This window comes from Pezoporus flaviventris, unplaced genomic scaffold (assembly GCF_033815535.1).
Source record: "Pezoporus flaviventris isolate CSIRO_AGI_PZ_B2104156 unplaced genomic scaffold, CSIRO_AGI_Pfla_v1 ptg000069l, whole genome shotgun sequence".
Lineage (NCBI taxonomy): Eukaryota > Metazoa > Chordata > Aves > Psittaciformes > Psittacidae > Pezoporus > Pezoporus flaviventris.
Window position 1 is genome coordinate 766,102 of NW_026892617.1, and position 14,849 is coordinate 780,950.

Below are 14,849 nucleotides of genomic sequence, written 5' to 3' on the forward strand. Positions count from 1 at the left end.
CCCTAACACAATGAACCGCCCCAAGCTGCCTCCACTGAGCACAATTAAACCAGCAGATTTGGGCCTGGGCTCCTGGGGGCTTACAGGGGTCTTCAGGAGGTTTTAATGATGAGCCACGTTATCTCCTTCCTCTGTGATAAGCCACCAGGAGCCAGCAGACCACATCTTCCCTAACGGTCACATGCCTGGAGCAGGCCTGGGTGGTAATGGAGCATTAAATGATGGAGAGGCAGAATTCCAGCTATTTCCCAGCCATCACCCAATTTGCATTCCTCCACTGCAGGGCTGCAATGGCAGGGAAGGGAGCTTCCCTCCGGTACCACGTTCATGTAGGTAGCTTTCCCTTTGGAAAACTCCACATTGGAGCTAACAGCAGCTGCAGAGACATTTGGGGTGTATGGGGGGCAATGGGGATGAGGCTTTTTTCAGCAGCTCCCTCCATCCCAACAAGCTCCAGTGCACTTGTACAGATGCTTTGTAGAGGCAGACGGAGCCTCTGCATCCCCTCCTCTGACACTGCACTGACCCATGCACACAGTTGGGGTGTTCCACACAATCAGACAGGGTCCTGCACGGCCCCTGCACCGAGCTGGGCAGACCAAGGCCCCTTGTTTGGGGCTGGAGTGGTTCCAGCTTGGGACATGTGGCCCTGGAGCAGGTGGAAGCAGAGTGGGAGGAAGGGAGGAGGAGGAGGCAGCGCTTCCAAATAGCAGAGAAACACCCCAAAGCTGATGCCTTGGACCCTGGCAGCGGCGATGCCAAGAAGCCCATGCACACACAGCACCCGGAGTGAGAAGCCTCCATCCACAGGAGCAGAGCACTCCTAAAGTTACCCCCCCAAAAGGCACCGGATGAGGGGTAAAGCACAAAAAGATCTTTTCCACCAGACCCATCATAAACTGCACTCCCTGAGCTCCCTTTGCTGTGTTCTCGACCGGGTTAAAACGGGGTGGAAACTCAATGTTGCGTCGTGCAAAACGCCCGAGTGACCCAAACCGCCCTCAACGCAACGAACCCAAAAGCTCCACCGAGTTGGGGAAGAATAAAGCAGCGAAAGCGCTGCAGAGCCCAGCCCTGCCCTGTCAGGGGTGGCTGCGATGCTGGAATGGACCTGAGCTGGGAACACCCAGCCCTGGGGCTGCCCCGGGTCCAGAGCTCTCCCTCCTGCAGAGGGGGCTTTGACCCACCGGGGAGGGGTAAGGAGGTGATGGACTTGATCCTGTGTTAATGGTCGGGCTCAAAGACCTCAGACCTCTTTTCCAGCCTCAGGACTCCCTGGTTCTATGAAATGAAAGTGTTTCATCACTGGTCCTCGGCTTGTCAGAGCAGCGCGGCCGCAGGAGAGAACAAAAGAGGCCGCCCGCTTTCCCCAGCACATCAGTTGCGATGCCCTGCCCGCAGCGGGTTATTCCTGCCTCAAACAAACCCATTTCTCGAGGGAAAGAAGCACTTTGTGCTTCATCGGCCTGGCTGGGAACTTCGGGGCTGCCAAACCGGAGCGGAGCTGCGCTGACAGCGCATCGCATCCCTCGCAGCCGCCTGGGAAAGGCTGGCTGTGTCCTCGGGAGCAGCAGCTTTCCTGAGCCCTGCACTTCCACGTGCTCGCACAAAGCCGGCCCGACACCGACCCCACAGCGAGTGTCTGCAATGGGATAAAGCTGGAGTATTTGGAAGGCAGCATCGCAGCGGGCAGGCAGAGCGGGGCTTGGGCAGGATGGGCTGGCCCCGACCCTGCCAGGCTGCAATGGGACCCCCAAAAGCGGAGCTGCCAGCACTGCTGCAGTGCCAGAACCCCACCAAAACCCTTCCAAGTTTGCTTGGGTTTGCTGTATCCCTGGGAATGGGAAAGATTCGCAGCAGAGCCTGTGGGATGGCTGGGGACAGCAGAGGTGGCCCCAGCTTCCCCTGGCAGGCAGCAAAGCATCCCATGCACAGCCCATCGGATCCCATAGGGATTTGATACGCCACCCCATCCACTCACCAGAGGATGACTCCAGCACCCCAAAGGATGCTCCGGCCAGCAGCCACCACATCACTCCAACAGCCAGCATGAGCTCTGCCATGTCACAGAGCACCAGGTCCCCAAAACACCCCTCAGCCCATCCCTGGACCTGATCCAGTGGGTTCCAGGAAGGGAATGGGCAGTGAGAGCAGGGACAAGTGCCCCAGGGAGCACAGGAGTGTAAAAATAAACCCACTGCAAGGCTGGATCGAGGGAAGAACCCATCCCCTGCGTCCTGGAGCCCCATCAAACCCCCTCCAGCACATAGCAAGTTTACGATGTGCTCCATCTCCCCTCATCCCAGTGTGCCAGGGCATGGCTCCCCTGGTAACCCTTCAGAAAATGGATGTGTGGGCAGGGAGACAAGAAGTCCAGCAATTCCCCCTAGGACATGCTGGAACACAATTGGATGTCAGAAGGACTTTTAGGGAGGGATGATTTGGGTGCTCTGATTCAGATGGGGTGAAACCAGCAACGGGTGGAGCTGAGCTGCCCGATGGCACCAAGAGAAAAACAGTTGGTAAAGATTTGGGATCTCTGCTCCTCTTACCCTGCTCCAAAGGGATTTCACCCCAACATGAGATGCCAGATCAGATGCAAGCCCCCTGCCCATCCCGAAGGAAACAGATACACACCAAGGGAGATGCTGGTGAAAATGTGTTTCCCCCAAAATGATACAGAAACTGCCTTTAGTTGCTCATGTTTTTTAAAGGAGAATGGCTATTTTTAACACAAAGCCTCCAAAATCACAGGCTTTCAAATAAAAAAGTACTGTATCAGTGTCAACAGAATGGATTCTGTACCAAATTAAATTGAACTAAAAGGAAATTGCATGAATTACAAACACGAGTTATTGGCTCAATAGGAGAGTAACTGAGTGATATTATCTGCTCTGTGCTATGGAGGAAATCACATTAGCTGAGCTAATGGTCCTTTTTCACTCCTAAAATCTATTACTCTCCAGCTTTGCTTTGGAAGTCAAGTGTTTTCCATGCTCAAGGTACTTCACAAGATGTAACCGAGACTCAATACGCAACCACGGTCTGCAACGTGTCCTGGGCATCATCCCCCACTGGCACCGACCCCCCCTGCACGGAACACTGGGAATCAGGAGGTGGGAAGCAGCAAAGCTTTGTGTTCAGTTGTGCATTTCACAGGGAATCCTCTCCCCGAGCCGTGATGCAGCTCCTCAGGGGCTTTCACTCTTCCCCACTGCTAACTTTGTCCATGGCGAACTGCGGAGGTCCCTGGGGCCGTGCTCCATCTCCCACCCCACTGCTCCCCAAACCCCTGCAACGCTCGACGGCTGTGGGACCCCCTTAGTGCAAACCCCTCGGCTTCAGCCCCCTCCCCATTCCCAAACCTGGCCAGGATGGCTCGGACGCACGACTCCAAGGCACGGGCAGGACCCAGCATGGCTGCTGGGGAAGGTGGAACCTCAGTGATAAGCTTTATCCGCTTTTAGGTGCCAGCATTTAGTGCTGACCCCGGTCTCTACCGCTGCTGCCTGTTACAACAACCCCCGACAAACACCCGGCAAGTTTGGCCGGAGCAACACCGTCACAACAGGCAGAGCTCGCTTCTCCCCAACAAACGTGCCTTGGAAAGGTGACAGGAGATGCACGACGAGACAGGGGTGTCCCGTGTGTGCCACGGTGCGGGCGGGGATGAGGGATGGGGACAAGGTACGCATGGGGACGAGATACGGGGACCCAGAGCACCGCAGGGTCCCAACACCCGCACACAGCCCCAAGCCCCACGGATACACGCGGCGGGCAGGCCCTGGGTGTCCGTCTGTGCCGGCACAGCGTGCTCTGACCCCCAGAGCCCTGACGGGGGGGGGGGGGGGGCAGGCCTCGCACCCCCCTTCCCGCTGCCCCCCATCCCCGAATCCCAGCACAGGTCCCCAGGCAGGACCCACCGGGACCCACCGCGAGCAGCTGGAAGGGGCAAGAAACCTTGGGATGGGGGTCCCGGGGAGCAACCCCCGGCAGCAGGGCCAAACACCGGGCTGGAGGGCGGGGGGGTGCCCATGGTTTAACCCCTTACCTGCCGACCCTCTGCCCCCGACGGGGGGCTGCCCATGGCTTAACCCTTTGCCTGCCGCTCTCCCTGCTCTGCTGTGGGGCGGGGGCTCTCGGAGGAGAGTTCGCAGCCCCTAACTTTGCAGCGGGGACGGGGCTGTCGAGGACGGGTCCTGCCCCCCCCCCCTTTCCCCTTTTCCCTTCTCCTGTTTAAGCAAAGGCGCTTTGGGGGGGTCCTGCCACGCTGCCCCCCAGCCCCGCTCCGCCGGGACCCAGGAGGATGCTCGGTGCCCCACGAGCAATGCCGGTGCCCCCCCCACCCCGTGCCGTGTCCCCCCCACCCCGTGCCGTGCCCTCGGCCGCACTCACGGCTCCGCAGCGCTGCTCCCCGCTCTCCGCTGCCGCCGGTGCCGGTGCGGGCTCCGCCGCCGCGCCCGGTTCAGCTCCGCTCCATGTCCCCAGCGCCTCCGGTGGGAGCTGCCCCGGCGCCGGGCGGAGAGAGGGAGCGAGGAGGAGGAGGAGGAGGTGAAGGGAAGGAGGAGGAGGAGGAGGTGAAGGGAAGGAGGAGGAGGAGGAGGGGAGGAGGAAGAGGAGGAGGGACACGGGTCCAGCCAGCCAGGAGCCGGCTCCGGGGCGGCCCCTCTGCCCCGTCCCTCCCCTCGGGACCCCCAGCCCCGCCGGGGGACCCTCGAGTGACAGCGCCAGGAGCCCCCGCGCTGCGCCCACCCCGTCCCTGGGGTCCGGCGGAGGGGCCGGACACCCCCAAAGGCTGAGGGACAACGCGGGGGGAGCATCGCGGGACCCTCGGGACCAACCCCCCCCCCCCCTTCCCCACCGGCTCGCAGCGAGGGGCTGGAACAAAGCCTGGCTTGCAGAGAGCCCTGGTACAGCAAGAGAGACCCCAAAGCCTTGCCCCAAGCCCACAGCACCCCCAAGTTGTGCTCAGACCACCACGGCCACCATGGGGCTGGGACACAAGGGTGTCACGGAGCAGGGAGAGCAGTGGGCAGTCGATATGCTGGGTAACCTGGATAACCCAGCTGGAACATGTACAGTGAAACAGGGCCTTGGGTGAGGAGCTCACCCCGTGCACCCCATATCCCACCGGTGGCTGTGATGGGAATGCCATCACTCGCCTTCCCAAAGGAAAAGAACCTACTTCACTGGGAGCCAAACGGTGCTGCAGCTGGAGAGGAGGAGGCTGGTTTGGCCAAATGAATGTTGACAAAGTCTTTTCTGCATGATGAAATCTTCATCACGTTACATCAACATGGAAAGAGAACTGTTTATGTGTGACCAGCGGGGAAAATTCCCATTGACTCCAAGCAGTTTCCTTCCCCACCCCAACACAGCAGCGTTGGGAAAGCAAAGGCAGCACCCCCAGACCCAAACCCACCAAGGAGCTCGGGGGTACACGTTCCTATTTCGCTGATGGAGAAACTGAGGCCCAGAGAGGACACAGCATTCCCGGGGCTGTGCAGCAAGCACCACACGTGCAGCAGAGCAGGATGAAGGCAGCTCTCCCTGCACCAGTCAACACCCCCCTCCCCACTTTGGGGTCCTGGCTGCCCCCGGTGCCATCCCATGCCCCAAAAGTCCCAGGAGGGAGATGGTTATCGTTGGCTGAATGCACAAAAGAGCCCATGGAGACCCCCGAGCTGCTCCAGGGGCAGGGGGAGGTGGGAATCGCACCCTCAAAACCAGACAGGGAAACAACCCACAAAGGGGCCGAGGACCAGCACAAGGGAGCCAAAAAAGGGGGAGCAGGAGCTTTGTTCGTGTTGCCATAGCAACAGCCCGGCCGGATGGACTTTCACTTTCCTTTCCTTCCTCCCCATCCCCAGTGGCCCTGGTGGCATTCACAGGGCCTGGAATGTCCCCCCCCCTCCCCGGGGCCAGCATCACCTTCCAGACTGGAGCTTCCATGGGTCCTGTCCCCATCCTTGCTCTGCCCCTCTCCATGTCCAACTTCCAGCCACACCACCGACACCCCCAGCTCCACCTCCATGTGAGGCATTCCCAGGACCCATGGGGCATTCCCAAGCTGTACAGGGCAGCCCCCAGGACCTGCTGGGCACCCCAAGGACCTTCCAGGCAGCCCCAGGACCGCAGGGTATCAGGATGGATGCGATGGGACAGTCCCCATCCTTTCAGACAGGGTCTCCCGGGGCTCACTCAGCTCCTGCTCCATCCCTCTCTACCTGGATGCTCCAAGCAATGTTGGCTCCCACTCCGCATTCCCTCCCTGAGCTTTCTGCTTCCCTCAGCACAAGGAAGCCGGGACAATGGGTGGAGGGACCAGGAAAGCTGATGGGGGCAAAGATCCAGTGCAGGGGGCACATCCAGCGCTCCCTTTCCTTTTCCCAAGCCCCCCACCCTGGTCCGGGGCCGGAGCCCATGGAGCCGGGCCTCCTGCTTTGTGCTGGCTGCGAATCCCGGCCTCCCGATCGCAGGATACTGGTGACTGAGTCATGGAAATGGTTCAGACAATGGCTTGGCCCCTTTAGAACTGGCCGGAGGGGGCAAAGCAGGGAGAACAAATCCGACCTTGCTTCCTGCACGGAAGTGGGGGCCCATTGTTTGGGAATGGGCATGTGCTTCGCTCCTCACCAGCCTGGGAAAGCTGCAGAGGGATTGCTAATGGGGAGCAATGTGGGTGCTGCCAGGCAGCAGCACCCCCCCCCCCGGCTCCCCTATGAGAATGCAGGGATGCTGAAGGCGTTGATGCTGTCGGTGAGGTCACTGCCATGGTGGCAATGCCGAGGTGGCATCCCCCCCATAGCCACCAGCTCAGCTCCTCACCACACTGCAGTGATTGGGCTCATTGGGTCCCTCTCCTGCCTCCCTTCCCTGGTCCCATCACAGCCCCCCCCTCATAGCACATGGTGGAAGAGGGGGATCTCATCCCCCCCCCCCCCCCCCCCGAACACGATGTTATCCTTGGGGTAACCCCAAGAGCATCCCAAGAAGCAGCACCAAGGCTCTGGGCAAGCAGCAGCACAAGCAGGGCCAGGGGAAGGAGAGGAGCAACACAGGAGCCTTGGCCATGCACTGCTGGGGGGGTGATGGGGTCCAAATCTTCCCCACATTCCAATTCCAGACCTGCCTTGTGCATCCTGTGATCCCCCCATGCATGTGGGATGATGGCATCTCCAGGCTGTCCCCATCTGCAGCGAGGGGAAGTGCTGCTCTTCTCAGCAAGGAAGAGCTGTGCTGGGACAGCACCCAAAAGGTGCCCTGCAATCAGCAGAGCCGGTGACAAGCCCCCAGGCCAAGAGGCTCTGAGCCTGGATGCTCCTGATGGGACCAGCACCGTGTCCCCAGCCGCACGCACAGGGAGCCCACGCTGTGGTCTCGCACGGACGGACAGACAGACGTCTGCAGCCCATTAAACCCGAGCTGATACGACAATACCCAAACCCTCTAGAACCACAGTGGCTCTGGGGCTGCCCTCAGTTCACCCCATTGAATCCAGCTCCATAGTCCATAGGGATGCTCGCACCAAGGACCTGCCTCTCCCAGCCCTCTGCATCCCTGGTGATGGGCAGCTTGCCACGATGGTCTCGTACCTGCTCCATGCATCCCAAGCGCTGCCTTTCCCTGCATCAACCTCCCTGGCAGAGCTCCTACGGGCTTAAAGTGGGAATCCACTGGGCCACATACACTGGGGACCGTGGCTGTGGAAGCAGCGCATCCCAAACCACCCCCGAGCTGGCAGCATCTCCCTCATGGGCTCCCAGCAGGGTGGTGGGGGAGCTCCAAGGAATTAACCCACAAATGATTTCCCCCCAAACACCACGATTTATCCTGGCCACTTCAGAGGCATTCCCAGCAGCTGGAAGCTCCGTGCTGCCTTCTTCCCCAGCACTGGAAGTGCCCGGCTACTGCAGGGAGTCGGGGCTGAGCAAACGAATCCGCCCACAGCACAACAGGCTCTAATCTGGCCATAATAAAACCAAGATGTTCCAGGACTGCTCTATGGGGAGCGCACTCGGAGCAGCTCAGTTCTAAGCCAACGCTCAGAGAGAGCTCGTCCAGAAAGCAAAGTAAGATCGAGCAGATCCTGATGGTGCAGGAGAGCAGAGCTGGAATCACAGCCGGTGCATGAGCAGCAGTACCTGGGCGGAACGTTTAGGAACGATGGGAACGGTCCCTGCAGCACAGCCCATGATGCTGGGGCTGAAAGCGCTCACACACCGTGGTGAAACCCTGCACAAACCCTGCTAAACACTGCCCTGGCCCCGTCCCTGCACGTTGCTGTGGGTGATGTGCTGGGGGAGGAGGGTGGCTTTGGTCAGGGCAGGTGATGGAGAACAGAGCAGGGACCGCATTTTGGGTCTGGAAGGGGGATTTTCACTGTCAGGTTGACGCTGAAATCAGCGGCCACTCCGAAACCATCGCAGCTACAAGCACCCCAGCCCCAGTGGGGCTCCCATTCACCACCACCATCCTCACCCCATGCCAGCCACCCAGCCCTGCGGGTACCCACCACATCCCCCTGCAAGGCAGCGTAGGTAACCCAGCCAGACCAACAACCCCACCGGGGATTTTCAGCTCCAAAAAGGGATTTGAGAGGAATAGGAGACAAAACAGCATCGCATCTCTGCAACTATCCCTATTCCCAACCTGAATGCTGCTGCTGCTCCTAATCCAGGCGATGGGAACTGCGGTCCCCGGAGCCCAGCCCAGCAGGCTGGACCAGGCCAGCCACACACACAGCACCGGCCCATGGCTCCTCTCCTATGGGAAAGCCACAGGCTGGGAGGATGCAGCCGCCGCCTGGGAGCATCCCCATCCATTCCCATGCCATGGGGCTGGGACAGCCGATGGGGCAGGGAGGGTTTGGTAGAGGGCACAGGGGGGTGATGCTGAGCAGGCTCTGCCGGAGCCACACATGGGGAGGGACGGGATGGCCGGACCACCCAGCGGGATGCGGGGAGCCGTCCATGGCGAGGCCGAGCCCATTGCCTCCAGTTCAAAGGCGATGCTGGGCTCCAGCACCCTCCGCCAGCCCGGCTCCAGCGGGGACCCGCAGCACCACCCAGGGACCCTGCAGCTCAGCCCCACAGAGGGGCTTTTCTTGTCCCCTGCCTTTGTTTTCTATTTAGTGCTTTTGTTCTCCCCTCTTTGGTCCTTTGTTCCAGCTTGTCCTTTGTTCCGACGCCTTTGGTTTCTCTTCCCTTTGATGCTTTGTCACTCCCTTCATCTTGGTGCTTTTCTTTGCCCGGGTTTTGAAGCTGCCGGTTGTTTTCTCTGGCCGGGCTGTGCTTGGCATTTTTATCCTTTCTCCCTCTTGGTCCACTCCTCAGGTCACACAGGCCCGGATTGTCTCCAAATCCCCATTTGTCTTGGTTTGGTGCCTGGATTTCCCTGCCTTTATGTCCTTTCTTAAGAGACTCGCAGTGATTTCTTCTTCCTCAGCGAGGGAAGCAGAAGGGGGAGGTCGGGGCTTCATTAATTAGCGAGTGTAATCTTCAGACGGGTGGCACCGCAGGATGCGGAGCATCATTACTGCTGTCATTAGGACGTTAAGGGTTAGCGAGGGTTTAAAGAGCAGCAAATTGCAGCCAAGAGCTCCAACTTCACCAGATTGTATCAGAAAGAGACAGAGAGAAATCCCCAACACGGGCAGAGCGCGAGCAGAGGCAGCTCCAGCCCCGAGGTCTGGGTGATGGCCACAAAGGGCTGCCCAGAGCAACATGTGTGCTCACCTCTCACAGACCAAAGAGCATCATCCTGTGCCTAAGAGCTCATCTCAGTCTCCCCTCTGGCAGGTTAAAGCCATTCCCCTTGGCCTGTCCTTACATCCCTTGTCCAAAGCCCCTCTCCAGGTTTCCTATAGGCACTGGAGCTGCTCTCAGGTCTCCTCTTAAGGAGCCTTCTCCATTCCTAACCTGCTGCTCACACTCCGGGGATGCAGCCCCCATAGGGGTGGTTTCGGGCTGCAAACACCCCACTCTGGGTCATGGGAGCTTGCTCTACCACGGCCAAACAAAGCCCAGGATCCGCTTTTGGGAGCAGTGAGGCCCCCCCATCACACAGCATCCCCATGGTGCAGGGTGAGAGCAGCTGTGGCTGCACAAACAGCTGTTAAAGGGAGGAAGCAGCCAAACTTAGCAACAGGATGTACCCTCAGATAACGTGATCGATATCAGAAGATGCAGCTCTTCAAAGCCCGAGCGGAGCCCATCTGCTCACACTGGGTGTCTGGGGAGATGGGCGCCGATACGGGGGTGTCTTTGGCTCCATCTTCACAGCACCCTCGTTTCTCCTCCTCCAAGTCACTTATGGTACCTGGGTGACGTCCCCCATGGTTCGGGGTATGGTGGGATGGGGTAGGAGGGATGGGTTTCCAAGTATGGGACCGGAGAGGAAAAGGGCATGAGCATGGGATGGGTGCTTTGTGGGAATATCGCTCCAGGTCCAAGTGCATCACAAAGCGTCTGGGTGCTGCAGATCGGGTGCTTTGACAACACCCTGCAATAACAACCCCTCATAACCACACAAGCGTGACCCTGGGCTTTACAATGCAGCCAGACAGGCCCAGACGTTGGGATACAACTGGGAAGGCCCCAAAGGAAGGTTTTCCAGGAAGAGCTGGACACAAGATGCCCCCGTTTTCCAGACGAACTCTCCATCACGGGCCGGGAATGCCTGGCTGATAGGAGCAGCCACACGCCAGCTCCCATGGCCCATCCCAAGGGGCTGCTGAGGATGCGGGATGCTTCAGAGGGCAATTGATGGGCAACCTGCCCAAGGAGGAGGCGAGCCCCATGCTGCTGGTCTCATCCCAGAGGGGACCGAAGAGGTTAAAAGCTTGATTGCTGGGAACAAAAGCAGCCGGGGAAAAGCCATCTTTCTGGTCTGCCCGGTTTTGAGCCGGCCAAAAGCAAAGCTTGGGGCTGGCTGTGAGTCACCCAAGGCACCACCCTGCTCACACCGGCTGCCATAGGGGCCCAGCCTGCCCCTCGCAGGAGGTGGTACCAACCCATGCTCATCCACCCCAGCACCGGCGGGTCCCTGCCCAGCCATCCCCTGGCTCTGCCCCGCTCTCCCAAGGGCTGAACCTGGGTTTATTACAGCGCTGGCACCGGGAAGGCAAAAGAAAGAGAGGGAAAGAATGACCCAAACCCCCCTCGTCCCTATCTGCAGCCATGCAAGGAACATTGTTCAGCGCCGCACAAAAGCATCCCTGAAAATAGAAGCGCCAGGGCCAGGCCTGCCAGTGGCTGTGTGAGATAACGTCTACTCGCAAACACTGTGCCTTTTGTGCCGCTGTCACTGTCCCCATTGTTCAGGAGCCTATTGCCTCGGGGATATTGTTCCCTTCTTTTGTCTCAGCCCGGCTCCTTTTTGTTTGACTTTACTTCCCATTTCATTCCTCTCCTTTGTGCTGGGCTTCGGGCTTTTGTCTCTCCCTCTCCCCCTTTGCTCGCTGTGATTTGTATTTAGCAATTGTTCCCGTTGGAAGCACAATGCGCTCCGGGTGCTTTCCTCTCCTCCATTCATTACCTATTCAGGTGGGCTGCTTTGCCCGTAGGTAGCTGGAGCCCCCGGGGAGGGCAGGAGGAGGCTGGTGGTGGCCTTTGGGGACACCAGGGTCCCCTGGCCCCAATCCAGGCACTGGGATCCCCTCCGTGGCAAAGGAGCACTGGGAGAAGGGCACACGGGACCCCAACTCAGTGCTGACACAGCGCCAGGGAAGCAGAGGCATGGATCTGGGCTCCCGGAGCCAGGACCGGGAGCTCAGCCCTTATCCAAGCAGGCCAGGCCCTGGTTAACACAACCTTGGCTCTTCCCTATCCCTGCTTTTTGGGCACCAGCGAAGGGAGGAGAGCACCCAACGGCAGCATTCCCATTGCCCCCAGCATCTCCCCTACACTGCGCAGTGACTCGGTGCCCTCCAGGAGGGCTGCAGACCCACAGGGATGCAAGGGACAGCTCAGGGGTATCCTTGGGGATAGCAGGATGCAGCCAGGGAACAGAGCTTGAGGAAAGCAGCTCTACAGCTCCTGAAGGGTGCTGGAGACCCCCTGTACCCCATCTCTGCCTGCTTCCCCCCCCAGCATGGTGGGTTCCCCCTGCACCCCATCCCCTCCTGCCTCTTCCCTATGCTCCTGTAGAGCATTTGGGAGTTCCCAGGCCTTGAGGAGGAGGAGGATCCACCAGGAAACCTTGTGGGAATGCCGTGACGGCCAGAGCTCACAAGTGGCCATCCTGGGCGACAACAAAGCGCTGCTGTTCTCCGGGACAGAGCCCTCATGATCCAGCAGGACTTTCCCATCCCTTCCCGCTGGTGGATCACAGCCTGCAAGAAACCTCCTCCTCCTCCTCCTCTCAGGGTGGGGAGGCCACGAGGAACCCCAAGGCTCACCCTGGGGTGGAGGGATGGGAGCGATGCAAAGGGATGAGGATCCTTAGGGATGGTGTGAGTGCCTGGGGCTGCAGGACAGGGCCGGGGGGGGGGGGGGGGGATGCCTGGGAATAAAGGGAGCAGACTGCAGTCCATTGTTTCATTGTTCTGGCTTCAAAGGACAATGGGGCATTGTTGTCTCTGGGGATCCCATTGTTTGCTTTCGATGCAGATCCCAGCCGCGCAGTGGATGGAGGCTTCCCGAGGGCCAGCCCGGCGCTGTGTGTGGGACACTAAATAATGAGCTTCCATGGTTCCTGCCCCACCACCCTGCTGGGCCATGGGAGCGTGCAGAGACACCCCCCCCCCTGCGCCCCATGGACATGGGGTGAGAGCAGGGAGGGTTTTATCACTCCAGCTCCCCCCCAGCAAACCGGGGTGAGGGGGATAAACCCACCCTGCTTTCACAATGGGAGCTGAAGCCACATCTGCCGCCAGGATGGAGCTGCTGCTGGATGGGGCTTTGGTTGCTGTTCCCCTCTCTGGATCCATAGGAGCTGCCCCATGGCCACTTGGCACCATTCCTCCGTTTCCCTTTCCTCCTCTCGCCACCCAGCATCCCCTCAGGACTGACATTCCCCAGGCATGCAGGACAAGGAAACTCCATAGCAAAGCCTCACCTCTCCATCAGTACCAAGGAAAAGGGACTTGGTACCATCAATGCCACAGCCCTGGGGTTCCTCCCTTTGCTGTTTGTGCAGCACCCCAAGCCCAGGAGCTTATTTTGCATAGCTCCTTCCTATGTAAAATCAATGTGGGTGCTATGCAAAGGCTGGCAGAGGAAGAAGGAGCCGGGGGTCATTCCCAGCCCACAGCTGAGCCCTCTGGTGCCGGAGGTGGGCTGGGAGATTGATGGAGCAGGGAAGAGATATGCTGTCCCCAGGGATGCTCTTCCAGCATGCTGCTGCTCACAGCAGCCAGGAAGGGGAGGAAGCCTCCACTGCCCAAATCAATGCACCTCAGTGTTCCCTGGGTACCCTCTGAGGGGGAAAAGCCCATCTCAGGCTGTTGGTAGTCCCAGACCAAGCTCAGCTTTGCAAGAGCAAACACCAGGCTTGGGGCTTTCGAAGAGAGGGAAGAACTGCAGCTGATAAAAGGTATAACTTCAACCCGGGCCTGTTTGGTTGTGCTTTAACGCTGGGAATTCCCACTGCTTCTAATCAGAAGATGAGGATGGACCTTGCTTCCCAAATGCATCCAAGGTTAATTTCCGGACAAAGCACTGAGGGATTTGCTTGGGGATCAATGGAAGCTGTTTGGGAATAAAAGAAGGCGAGATAAGAGATGCTGGATTACGGGCACTGCAGCACCACCTGCCCTGAGCGGTCATGGAGCAAGGGGATGCCTCCTCCCTTGAGGACCCTGCACCAAGGGCACCCATCCATCCCCTGGAGACTGCACCCCCTGGCTCTAGGAGCTGCTTTGGCTCCTTCTCCAGGATCCCTGGATCCATGGGGACCCTTTGAGCCTCCAGCCCCAGCCTGGGTGCGCACGGGAAGCTCGTCCCGCTCCGGGGGCTCTTTCATGCTCCGTGCACACACACATGTGCAGGCACACACGGACACGGCCCCCCCTTGAACAGCGCCGTTTCCTCTCAGATAAAGCGCTCCTACCGCAGCCCCCCTTTCCCTCTCCCCCCCAGACTTGTGCTTGTCTCACGCACCCCGTTCGGAGCCCACCTTGGGCTCGGATCTTATCTCACTTCCTCGATGTGAATATTGGCTCTGTTGTTGATGCACGATAAAGGGATGGGCTCCGAACCCAGCTCACAACAAAGCCCTCTCAAGAGCGGATGCTGGTACCTGCCGCACGAACCCGGCTCCACCAAAGCGTGGCTCCCGTTGGCGCTGCTCCTGTCCCCCCCCGACACCTGCAAGGGGCAGAGGGGCCCCAAGAGCAGCCCAGGGGTGCTGGTGCTGACACAGAGCATGGCCAGGGCAAAGCTCCCCTTGATTCTGCAGCAACTTCATGTATAAAACACAGCCAAGCAACCCTTGAAACCTTTAACCATCCCTCTCCTGGACCTGGCTCCCTCTTAGCTCAGTTTACAAAGTGAAAAGCAACCTCCTAAACAGTCTCCTTAACTCCTAACCCACTCAACAGGGAGCAGAAGAGAAACATCCCTGGCACACTCAGCTTTATGGATGGACCAGATTGCTGGCAGCAGGAGCGGCAGGGAGGCAGCACGCAGCGCTGTTCCACTCAGCTAGCTGAGGGCATCACACCACGTCATCAGCCATCACCCCCCCGGGGACTATTAGATATTGCTCCTATTTCACAGACAAGAGGCTGGAGAACGGCAGATAAGGTAAAGCAGCAGCCGGGATCAGGGCTGGATGCACAGGAAAGGGCAGTCTGCTTTGGAAGCTCTGGTCCTTGCAGGAAGGCAAAGCCTTCAGACACCTATTCT

At 59.2% G+C, this 14,849-nt stretch overlaps 1 protein-coding gene across 5 annotated transcripts in view; it reads right to left on the minus strand.

Moving 5' to 3' along the window:
• Positions 1-14,849, minus strand: part of SOX13 (SRY-box transcription factor 13) — a 34,316-nt gene that overhangs the window by 16,243 nt on the left and 3,224 nt on the right. The window contains exon 1 of one of the 5 annotated variants that reach the window (XM_061471836.1): positions 4,396-4,403. The exons of the other annotated variants lie outside the window; for them this stretch is intronic. The gene's annotated coding sequence lies outside the window, so the exon portion shown is untranslated. Of the gene's footprint in view, positions 1-4,395; positions 4,404-14,849 lie in introns of those variants that run through there. 5 annotated transcript variants of the gene reach the window in all.